The sequence below is a fragment of the Elgaria multicarinata genome, chromosome 5, assembly GCF_023053635.1.
Source record: "Elgaria multicarinata webbii isolate HBS135686 ecotype San Diego chromosome 5, rElgMul1.1.pri, whole genome shotgun sequence".
Classification (NCBI taxonomy): domain Eukaryota; kingdom Metazoa; phylum Chordata; class Lepidosauria; order Squamata; family Anguidae; genus Elgaria; species Elgaria multicarinata.
In genome coordinates this window covers 41,182,348-41,194,932 of record NC_086175.1, presented here as the reverse complement: position 1 = coordinate 41,194,932, position 12,585 = coordinate 41,182,348, and the positions used below count along the sequence as shown (strand labels likewise).

The window sequence follows — 12,585 nt, the reverse complement described above, 5'->3', positions numbered from 1 at the left end:
AAATGTCTTGGGGGAGTAATTACAAACATTAACATTTCATAATTATTTTCTCCTTGGTGGCTTTTTAAATGAAATATTTCAGAATTTCTCAGCCAAGGAAGATTAAACTAAATTAAATACTGCTTGATCTTAGTCATTTATGTGACTTCCTCTTGCCCACTCAAGCCAGTTTACTTCTTCCATTTCATGAACTTTCGTAGTTTGGATCTTTTGCAATTTCACTGATTCTGTAGTTGTTCCATACCCGTAATTTATGGATCTTAACAGTGTCCAGTCCTGCCCTTCCTGGAGGGAAAAACTATATGGGACTGCTGTTATGCCCAGCAGCTATTGTTCCACAAGCATTGTGCAATGATCCTCAGAGAGTAGCAGGGTATTTTTAATTGCATGGAGTATATCTCAGAATCAAGCCATCAGGAGCTCAGGAGTACATAATGTCCCTATATAAATAAACATTGCACAATTTACTGAGCTAGCGTCGCAGCCTCAAAGAGTTCATTGACACACTTGAGAAAAATAAGGATAAGCGTGGTTAGACACTCTGGGAGTCTAGAAAGTTAGAATCTTCCCGCTTACAAAATGAAAGAAGGAAGAAAAAGCTAGAGAGGAGTTCAAAGAGATACATGTTTGTACAGCGTCTAGCATAATGGTAATAAATAAAATAGTGGGGTCATTTTAGGAGGAGGAGCAGTACATACATACAGCATCAATAACCAATAAAGGAAATGAAAAATGGCATAGATATTTACCCTTTCTTACACTGCCGGATGTATAATGTTAAATTAGCATGGAAATACACAAAGGAAAATCTTGAAGTTATGGTCTGGTCCACAAGGATACAGGAATGGCTTTTCACCACATGTGAAAACGTTTCTTTTCCCCACCACTACTTTCTTCAGGAGCATAAGAAATTGTCACAACCAAAGGCAAAATGATGGCTGATAAGGAATTGAGGCCCATAACATTTCCTTTAGTGGGGCTGAGGGGATTTGATGGGGTCAAAGGGATTTCCCTCATTGTCAGGGTCTGATTGAACTGGCATTCTCCCTGGTTACGCTTGCAAAAGACCTTTAGAATTGAAAAGACTGATGTTTCAGGACACATTTTGCTTGGCTGACTTGCATTTCTGACTATTTGCGCTGCATGGACTTCCACGTGGTACACCTGCTCTTTGCTTGTGGCATCGATTGCGTAGGTAAAGAAGGGACCAGAGCTACCTTGCCATAGAGCAGGCAGTTAGATTGGTCCTTTGGTCCCTTCTATCACTGGGATTCTGCAACATGTAGAATCACACCACTCCCAAATACAATGAAAACCAATTGTATAACTGAGTAGGAATAGGGGACCGGAACATCTCTAATTGTTAGCCAAAGTGGTCAAATCACGCTTACAGGACATCAGCATGCACAGCCTGTGCTCTGCTGAGGCATGTTCTATGCCATCACGCTTAATTCCCATAATCAGGGTGTTCCTAAACCTTTAAGCAGATGGACACCAACAGCAAAGTGCTCTGGACTGGTTTTGCCCTATCCATTTGCAGTAATGTAGTGACCACTGCTGGCCAAAAGGTGCTTGGCTGGGTAATTAGTCTACCCTTTTCTTGCCCAACGCAAATCACCTTTGGCCTCAAGGGATTATTGCAGATTTAAGCTAGCTGAAGATCTGCTCCTTTATAGTTACACAGGGAATGGTTACAGCAAATGTCCCCAATTTGCATGACATCCCCCTGGAACTCATAAATGTTCCCATGTACCTGTGTTCCTTGTTCACTAGTTAAGCTAAATAATACTATAGATAAGAGGAAAATATCATGTTCTACTAGATAGAATATGACATTTTCCTCTTTTCTATAGTACTCTGGGTTTTCCGTGGCTCTTGACAAGCAATATTGAGGCAGCTTTCTCCTGAAAACAAAACCATGCATGCTCCTAAACTTGTATTTACAGGTATGTAATTCCCCGCATTCAATCAACCTCATCCCAGCGGGTGCCGAAGTGCCTTGCAGTAATATTCTTTGTTCCAGCCAGCATATAAAATATAGACATTATATTGGTGTTCCATGCAGCTCAAATAATGAAACTGCAATCTCTCCACACAAACAATTCAACCTCTAAACTTATTTGCACGTTATTGCAGATATCTGAACAACAAAGCAAACCACTGTGATAAATGTTTCGTGCTTTATTAAATAACTATTGCAAAGGAAATCTTAGGCTTTAATCAAATCCTCAACTGAGAACATGCACACAATTGTTTTCGTCAGATACAAACAAAAACGAAGGGGGAAAAGATGGAATGCAGTGCTTTTACAGCACCAACTTCCCTTAAAATGGTACTTTCTCCCTGAAATATTAAAAGTGACGTATATTTCAAATACATTCCCTGACTGCTTAATCATGATGTTTACCATGAATGTATCTAGCTTTCCCAAATATAAATTCCTTATGCAATAATAATAATAAAATAATAATAATAATAATAATAATAATAATAATAATAATAATAAACTTACCTTGGACGGAATTAAATAACAAAGCCGAAATCCAGCGAAGCAATCAGTATGTCAGTAAAACGCCAACAAGTTTCCAGTTTCAAGAAACTGAAGCAGTTTTCACAGTTGCCAGAGGGCATCACACTGTCAGTTGCTTCCAGCCATGTGGATGGACAATATATCATGTGTGTTCTCAAAACTACTCCTGTCTAGCAAGGGTCAACATGTACCCGGTACTTTGCAGGTCCCACACTTACTTTGCAGGCTTAGAGGACTTCCCTGCAACTTTTTCCTGAGTTGTTTTTCTTCCAGTTTGAAACATCTGAAAGCTAGAGAATGCATAAGGGGCTTCCCGTCTCTGGAAACTCACCTGCGCCACCTAGAGGTCTACCACAGGGCAAGAAAAGTGACTGGAATAGGACACATGCTCCGTTTACCCTCAGTTCACACTAGAAAACCAATTCACTTCACTTCACTTCACTTTAGTGTCTTTTAGTTCTTTGTATTAAGAAGAGAGCAATAACCTAGTATGCAAAGCTAAAAATGGCAGCTAAACTCCACAAAGTTGAACAAGGGGTTCTAAAGCATTGCAAATGAAGAATTGGAGAAATATGAAATGATTTATAAAAGAAATCATGGTTAACATAATATCTAAAACTATTTTCTTGTGTTATACAGGGCTAGATTTGAGCTAGATTCTTTGAACAGCTCCCTCTGGACAAGTATTTTATCTGCCTTAGTAGTATCATTCACTAGGCCAGCCCTTGTCAATTTTACAATACCATTGGCTTATATGCAGCTAGGGGAGGCAGGGGCAATTAAGAAGCACAGAAACTGAGTAAATAGGTTTTCCCCCCCTATAGCCAGGCTTCCACTTTTCCCAAAGCTGCTTCAGCACTACGGGGCTATCTAAACACATGGAAAACCCTGGGGTGGGTGTGGAGTGGGGCTGCATTGATGGAAAACCCCGGGGCTTTATGGTGAAGCCGCGCAGAAAAAAGTTGGGAACCCCGACTTTTTTTCCACAGAGCGAGCCTTGCTCTGGAGTCGTGGTGGAGGCATGGCCAGGTGGATGGCGATTTCCAGGCAGAGGGCAGGCCTGGTGAACCTAATGGCTGCCGGAGAGCCCGTACTGCCTCCTTTCATATAGATTAGTTGCTGCCACCCTGAACCAGTGGTATTGCGGGGTTTGATATCAGAGCGGTTCCAACTTAACGCTGTGAAGACAGCCCCAAAATGAAAAGTGTGGGGCTGCTTCCAAGCAAGGTTTGTATTGTGCCATTCTGCCTCATTTACAGAATGGGGGTGGTATGGGGGGTGTCCATGTGATGTTGTCTTCAATTTGCAGCCCGCCCCTCTGCTACCCCACTGTTTCTTCCATCTTTCATCTTGCCAGAAATAAGAAGGAAAAGAGGGAAGAGCCACACTATGCCTTTTGATTGATGGTGCTTGGAGCCCTCCATCTGGAAGCACTCTGAGAAATGGAAGCTAATGGGGAGTGTACCATTTGGAATTGGAGACTACCAATGTTCATCTTGTGTTGTATGGCCCCATGCACATCCCACAATTAACCTATGCCTATTTACTCACAAGTAAGTCCCACTGCGTTCAATGGGGCTTCTCCCATGCAAGGACTGCAGCCTATGTTTACTCAAGAGGAAGCCCTACTAGTTTTACTCAAGCGTAACCCTACTATGTTTACTTAAGAGCATGTCCTACTATGTCCAAGGGGACTTGCTACCAGGTAAGTGTATATAGGATTGCAGCACTCACCTCTTAACCACTCTGCTACACCAATTCTAGAGCTGCCTTCCCCCATCCTGATGCCATCCAAATGTGCTGGCTGGGGGATACTGGGAGAGCACCAGGTTAAGGAAAGCTGCCCTAAAGCAACAGTAGGAAACTTGTGGACCTCCATCTGCCCAAGCCAGCACAGCCAATGGTGAAGGACGATGAGAGTTGCACTCCAAGGATATCTGGAGGGCATCAGGACAGGGAAGGTCTAGAGTCTAGAAGAGCATCAGATGCTACATGACTGTAGGGTGACTGTCTGAAAAGGAGGACAGGGCTTCATAGTTGTAGAGAAAAGGCTATTTGTGCGCATGCAACACCTGGTGAAATTCCCTCTTCGTCACAACAGTGAAAGCTGGGCAGGGCTCCTGCAGCTTTAACTGTTGTGATGAAGAGGGAGTTTCACCAGGTGCTGCATACATACAAATAACACCTGCTGAAATTCCCTTTTCTATGCAACTGTTAAAGATACAGGACTCCTGTCCTCCTTTCGATATGGTCACCCTACATGACTGCAATTGTGGATGCCGTTAATTGTGGATTGCCTGCATGTTGTCAGGGTCATGATTCTGAATGAATGCAAGGCAATTCCATTTTGAAGCGGGGTTAAGACGGGACTTTTGGAGGAGGGAGGATCAGGTGCTTTTACTGCCTCCCAAGATGTAGGCATAGCTGGAACTGACATCTCTAATCTGGGTGGGTGACACCGGGGCTGGGAATGCCTGCCAACTGTTGGCAGCACAGCCCAACCTTCTACCTGCTCAGCTCCAGGCACTTGGATCAGCGTGCCTCTCTGCTGCCAAGCAGCGCTTCAGCAAAATGCAGCTCCACGCGGAGGCGACTTGGCGCCACCATTGGGGAAAGGAAGCTGGCCTAGAACCACAGGCAGGCAGGCAAGGAATTGTGTTTCTTCAGGCAAACCAGAGCAGGAAGATTGGTGAAGAGAGAGGCAATAGAGGCAATTTAGGACCAGGGAAAAAGACATGCACATCGGGGGAAATTTGAAGCAATTTATTTCTGCAAAACTGAAATAAATATAACATCTCTGTATTTTTCTGCCAAAGGTAATTAGTTGCTTGATTTATCTTCATTATGCATATACCCCATTGATAAAGAAATTAGGGTGACCATGTGAAAAGGAGGACAGGGCTCCTGTATCTTTAACAGTTGGATTGAAAAGGGAATTTCAGCAGGTGTCATCCGTATATGGAGAACCTGGTGAAATTCCCTCTTCATCACAACAGTTAAAGCTGCAGGTGCCCTGCCCTCTTTTAAAACTGGTCACTCTAGTATAGCTCCTGCAGCTTTAACTGTTGTGATGAAAAGGGAATTTCCCCAGGTTCTCCATATATACAAATGACACCTGCTGAAATTTCCTTTTCAATAGTTAAAGATACAGGAGCCCTGTCCTCTTTTTCATATGGTCACCCTACCATTGACCATGTTAGCCAGGGCTGATGGGAATTGAAGTCCAAAACATCTGGAGGAGACTGGTTTGGAGAAGACTGGCCTATTCTGACTGGTGGTGTTTCTGTGGAGTCCGGGGCAAGAAGAGGTCCTTCACATCAGTGTACATTTCCCCCCTTAAGGATCTTAGAAGCATTGCCGCCCGGGGTGTGATTTAGCAACAACAATGCCGACAGCTTAGCGCTGTAGGGGATAGTTCGAGGGAAACAGGTACATGGATTGAAGCTAAAAATCTCCACACGCGGCATGGTGCATTTACGCAAATTACAGTTGTAATTTGAACAAATTTTGGCTGTGATATTGCTTATTTTGCTGGAATTGCAGGTGTAATTTGCACAAAATTAAACATATTATAGCTGAAATTTGCACAAAGTATGGCTGCACTTTGTATAAATGGAGATTTTCAGGTGGGAAAAATCAACGTTGTTGTTGTTGCTAGCTAAATCACACCCCAGGTGGCAGTGCTCCTAAGATCCTTTGCATACCAGGAAAAGGGTTTAAGGGGGGAAATGTAAAAAGTCATAAAAAATCAACGGATGACCCAATCCAATTCACATTTGGTATGCTTAAAGCTCTCCTTAATATCTATTACTGTGCCAATTTTGATGTTTTTATCTTTAAAACTTACGCAGATGTAAGCATTTGTTTAATTTGTTCTTTAAACATATCAAATCCTGCTCCTGTGTCCCCAGTGGCCGCTTGGAAAACAACAAATGATTCGCTCCAAAAGTAGTAGCAAAATAGGTCGGGTCTTTTGGCTTTATAGCACAATGAAAGCAGGATGCATGGGAGTACTTCACAGTCAAAGCAGATTATAAACTGGAAAACTTCTGAGTCCTTTGCATGCAATTCGCAGTGATTACACCGTATAACCCTGATGTGATGAAGCTAGAAACCTGGCTAAGTCAACCCAGAAGGTGAGGAACCAATGGGCAACTTAGTGGATGTAACCAAGGTCAAACCTGGGGGTGATAATACAACTGTTTCTACCCTCTCTGTACAGTTTTGAGTGACTCAGCACAAGATGCAGCAAAACACAAAAGCCTTTTTCTAACCCTAGCTGTTTCTAGGGGTGATTCTAGTCCTGGCCGCCTGACAAAAATATGTCCTTTTCTTGAAGTTGAGAAAAGACAGAATAGTTTCTAACTGGTAATGTATTTGGGCATGTAGCACATTTATCAAAAGCACGGCTGTGCATTCTGTTTATAATCCCATTTCTTAAGAGATTATCTCCCTTGGTGAGTATAGACAAGACATTTTGCAATTTTGACTAATATTTGAACATGGTGTTATGACACTGGCAATGTACAAGCCTGGTGTACCAGCAACTTCTAAGATGCATTGTAAATCCCATCTCTCACCATAGTATAATAACAGAGCTGGGAGAAGGCTATTTCTTTCCTTTATGAGCAATAATACTCTTCAGTAACTTGGGGCCTTGCTAGACCTGCCGGCTTATGCCGGCAGGGAGGCGAGGCCGAGGCGCGCTACCGTTAGCGCGCCTCCCCCAGGCTTCCAGACGGCGGAGACGCAGGGAGGACGCAAGCCCTGCGTCGTCCGCCATTTTTTTGTTTGTTTGTTTAAAGGGGCCGCGTTTGGCCCGAAGACTCCAGAGACGGTAAGTGGCTTTTTGACTTATTTTTTTAAAATGGGGGGGGGGGGCGAAGGATGGGAGGGTGGGTGGCACGGGGGGAGGGCGGGTGCGATCGCGCCGCCGCCACCCGAGCAAGCAGCCGAGCGGCGCTTGCCCGGGCAATGCCTGGGATGGGGCGGCATTGCCCGGGCAAGCGCCGCTCGCCTGCTTGCTCGGGCGGCGGTGGCCTGATCGCACCCGCCCTCTCCCCGTGCCACCCACCCTCCCATCCTTGCCCCTGCCATCCTTCGCCCCCCCGCCGATGGGCACAGCGCTCCTATGAGCGCTGTGCCAGGTCCGCGGCTTTTCGCGGCTCCTCACGAGCGAGGAGCCGCGAAAAGCCACGGAAGTCTCCACACTTTCCCCAGCCCCGGCCTGAGGCTGGAGCTGGGGAAAAAGCGCTCCATAAGCACATTGGCTTATGGCGCATAAGACCAGGCCTCAGCGCGGCCTGTCTCTGGATTCCCCTGTGCGTCATCTGGACGCACAGCAGGGAAGCCGGGTCAGAAGGCACGCTAAGGCCTCATCTAGGAAGGCCCTCGGTCTCCAAATATGTTTTCCCCCTTTTATATATGTTAAAAATTATGATGCTTGAAAGTGAACTAAAATTTCCTTCTGAAAAAGTTGTTATCACAATTAAGACCAGAAGCTATCTTCCCTTCAGCAAGCAGTGAGTTCCGCCAATTCCATTACACAAGGGAGATTTAGTGTTTCTTAGGAACAAGCTGAAAACCTTTTTCTGGAGAAAGGCAGGTCAGAGGAGCTCCCTTATGAGAGCCTCGCCAATTTATTTCCTTTCAGAAATGAGGATTTCCATTCATTTTGGGTTGTCCTGGAAGTAGGGCCGGTGCTACCATAGAGGCCATTCAGGTGGTCGCCTAGAGCGCCAAACTAAGAGGGGCGCCGCGCAGCACTCACGCGCATTCTTGGCTGTGAGCTGGGCTGGCCCAAGGATTCAGCCAGGCCTGAGGGGGTGAGATGGCGCCCCGTGCCAGCCGAAGAGAAGCCAGGGACCCTGGGGTGGGGGTGGGGCGGCTCCATGTTCGGACTTCCGGAACGTGCCCGGAAGAGAGAGAGAGAGAGAGAGAGAGGGAGAGAATGTATGGGTGAATGGGGTGCATGGGGTCTTTGAGTGAATGCATGTGTTCATGCGTGCGTTTGTTTGGAGTGAGTGATGCTGATTGTATGTGTGTGTGCGTGCACGTGTGAGTTGGGGGGGATGAATTGGAGGTGATATTCCTATTAAATAATGCATTTTAGACCCATAGACGTTCCTTTCCAATTTGTTTGCTATAATTGGCATGCTGTATTTCTTGCACTTTAAAATAAATTTAGCAGTTTCAAGTTTTGTGCTTCTTATTTTTTCCAGGAAACATATGTTCTTAAAAATCAAAGTTGGCATTTTTGGGGGGAGGAGGGTGAAAGTAGCTCACCTTGCCTAGGGCGCAAAATAGTCTGGCACCGCCCCTGCCTGGAAGAACTAAACCACCATTGTGCTAGTGGTAAGGACCCCTTACACACCAGAATTGGCAGGGTGTGAGAGAATCAGCTGGGGAATAAGCTGTCATGGTCTCACTGGAGTCATTTTCAGAGGAGGAACCAGCACCTTCAGAGCCAGTTGGCCCCTCAGAAGACCCAGGCACTACTCACGATGGTGCAGGACGTTCAAGGATTTGGGAGAACAAGAGTCCTCTTTTCTTTTAACAAGTTTTCCCTTGGCTTTGAGATGATTTTGGGCTATCTTCCCCCAAGCCCAGTTTTTTCTGAGCCAGGCACCTGACACCTGAGCAGCTTGGTGTAGTTTTTTCTCCCCTATTTGATTTTGCTCACTGATGAAGGTTGGGCTTCACAGAACTTTTAATTTTAAAATATTTTCTTCGCTCTTTAGCTGGATTAATTTTCCTTACCTGGACTTTGCTGAGTTTTACACCCTGGATTCTAGGAGAGATCTGATAACTGTTTTTTGTTTTTTTGGCATTGGCTGATATTTCATTTCAATATATTTCACAGCTGAAAGCTTCTGACATTTCATATTTGATGACCTGTCCTGATTGGCTTGAGTTGTGTCATGTTTTTTAGATTTAGATTTAGATTTTAGATTTAGTCCCTGTGGGCAGGGACTGTCTTAAGAAATATTTTTGTAAGTTGCCTTGAGAGCCTTTTTGGCTAAAGGGTGGGATAAAAATGCTAAAATAAATAAATAAATAAAATTACAGTTTCAAGTTAATAGTTCAAATTCAAAATGTAAACTCAAATTTCAGATTTGAAATTTCATCATTGAAATATAAAGGGAGTGGGGTTAATTTTGAATATTTTGTGACTATTTATTGTAGTTGTAACAGACGTTTGCATGCCTAGACCCAACAAATCCAGATCTTTCTGTTATTTCAAGTGTCTGCATTATCACATAATCAGGATGTCTTTTTAACCATCCTGCTAAGCATTAGCATATATGAAGGCAGCAGGTTTGGATAGTGGGCAGGAAATGTCTGCATTTATTTATTAATATTAATATGCTGCTAGTGTGGTATAATGGTGAGAGGATCATGTAAGCCAACTTAAATTCCCTGGAGGAAAGAAGTCATGATATGTATAGATACATACATAAAATGGCTCTTTGTCGAGGTGGTGGGGAATATGTAGTCCTCTCAATGTTCTTGGTCTGTAATTCCATCAGTCCTATCCAATATAGTTAGCGATGAAGGATGATGGGGATTGAAATCTAACAGCATCTGGAGGGCCACACATTTCCCATCTTTGCTTCACGGAGTGCACAAGGGCAGGTCTCTGCCCCAAAGTGCTTACAATTTAAAATTCAACATTGGAACAGAGCAAGGAAGGAGAGGCAGGGCTAAACAGCAGAAGCATATGTGATTATTTCAGTTACATGTTTTTAGTAGGCTTGGTTAAGGCCCATTACAGTAGGACATGGGAATTTGGGGCTTGAATCAAAGAGTTGGTTCAATACTTGTTTACTTGGTAATGTGTACATCGTAACAGTCATCATTCTGTAGGATGCAAAATTCTGTAAAATATTGGGCTGAATCCACTTACAATGTGGGGATAGTACCTCTTTGCAGAAGACTCCCAGAGGGCTCAGTAAAGCCCCATTGGTGCAGCTTTCCATAAACACAACAGGTTGAAGCAGGCAACACAGCTGACCATTAAGGGGAATGAGAAGTCTGTGTGTGTTTCATCATCCACCTCTCTCTACCTGATATAAGTTACATGTGCTCTGGAGCATGAGTAGCTTCTTTCTTTTTTACATATATGCCATTCATCTTTGCCATAAAACGTACAGGTCACTTTGTGACTATCCTACCCTTTCCCACTTAGGATGATCTATTTTGTCCCTCCATACAACCTAATCAGATCTTCGCCGTTTCATAATTGGCTTGAATTCTCTCCCTGTAGACACAACCTATAAAATCTGCGGATATAAAACTTAATAATCTTTGATATAATTCCACAATGGTACCCTTGAAAATTAGGTTAGAGCAGCTGCAAAATATGTGGAATAATGAGTCTTTGTCTACATTACAGCAATGATGACATAGTGTAGATACCATCTAATATATTTTATTGACCGCCTTTGGAGTATCCAAGTAATAGATCTGGGGTCATATAAGCTACATGATTGTAATTGAATTCCTTGAGAAGGCTGAACAAGGAGAAAATGTCTGTTCTCCACTGCCTTTTCTTTTAATATAACCTCAATCTCCTTTTTGTCTCCTTTTAGTTAAGCCAAAAATGTTATAAATTATTTCATGGAGAGACTCAGGAATGAATTCCAAGGCCTGGTTGCACCCAGGTTAATGAACAAAGCAAGAGGTATTCAGTAGCTTTTGTCTATGTACCTTTGAAAATTAGGTTAAAGAATTGGGCTGAAGGAAATAGAGCACCATAACCTTTGGAATCAAGGTTCACAGAATCTTGTCTCACTATGATTACCTTCCAGTTTCTAGGAATGCATATTAAAACCAATGGGCTCTTTTTCATTCTTCTGTCCAGTAGCCAAGCCCATTACAACAAAACCAATCAACATAGCAATGCACACAAATTCAGATAAAATTGGTAAATAAAAAGTAGCACAGACCTGAAAAAGTAACCAGCAGCTACAACAGAGATTAAAAGGGTTTTTTGTGTGTGCCCCAAACACCTGCTGGAACATAGGGCTGGGAGTTCTTGGACTTTTCTGTCTAAACATGCATAGGATTGCTTCCTTAAACTGGGAAAGAATTCTTTTTCAAGGGTGTGGGAGATACCCCTTCTTCAAATAAAGATTTATTTATTTTATTTTTAAAATATATCTTTTATTAATGTTCCAAAACAAAATCAACTGAAAGAATGAAAAATAAAAGTAGTAATAATAAAAAGAAATACATTAATTTAAATCTAATTATTGACAGAGGGTGGTATATTTAACCTCCATTCATATATATAAAGCTTTGCTTTATAAACCAAACTATATGTGCAGTCTGTAGGCTACTTAGAAGAAAGGCTTTGACATATACTGCTGTCCCTGTTCAGTATATGTCCCTGTTCAGTATATAAAATAAAATCATGCCTTGTTGTATAATGATCAGTTGTTTTGACTTTGCCCTCAAACACTGGCCAAATGGCCAGTTCACCTCTGGCTGATCTAACTAATCCGGAAGGTTAATTGTCAAATGCTCAAGTGTTAGGCCTTACATCTTCAAGGATCCTGTCCTCATCCCAAAGCTGCACAAACAACAAAGTATGTAGAGCAATAGGACAAGCAGAAGTCCCCGGAAGAACCAAACTCCTATCTGCAATCTATGTGGCATACAAGTCAGAGTGCTTCTCTAAACAAGTGATTTATAGCACACTCATGACTGGCCACTCATGGAAGTTTGTGGGTCATTTTGACGATGCTGTGAAACTGCTGCACGTCTCCTGCTCCTTCCCCTGGTTATTCCATTTAATATTCTGAAATATCTTGGGATTTCCTGCCATGTGCAGTGGAAGTTGTACTACAAAACACCCACTAGAGGGTGCTGTTCCATTCAATACTATGAGGAGGGGAAGTTTTCAATTACTGACCATATGGTTGCCCATCTCCTCCTGTGTAATTCAGCTCTTTGCAATTGTTCAAGAGAATCAGGACGCAAAATGCTACTAAGCAGATACGATTTCCCTTTCATCGAAAGAAGCCCAGAATGAATGTGCCATACAAGTCAGA

At 43.2% G+C, this 12,585-nt stretch overlaps 1 protein-coding gene across 1 annotated transcript in view; it reads right to left on the bottom strand.

The window, feature by feature from the left end:
- Positions 1-2,789, bottom strand: part of EDAR (ectodysplasin A receptor) — an 85,451-nt gene extending 82,662 nt beyond the window's left edge. Inside the window, exon 1 of the mRNA XM_063127472.1 lies at positions 2,513-2,789. The gene's annotated coding sequence lies outside the window, so the exon portion shown is untranslated. The remainder of the gene's footprint in view (positions 1-2,512) is intronic.
- Positions 2,790-12,585: the final 9,796 nt, after the last annotated feature.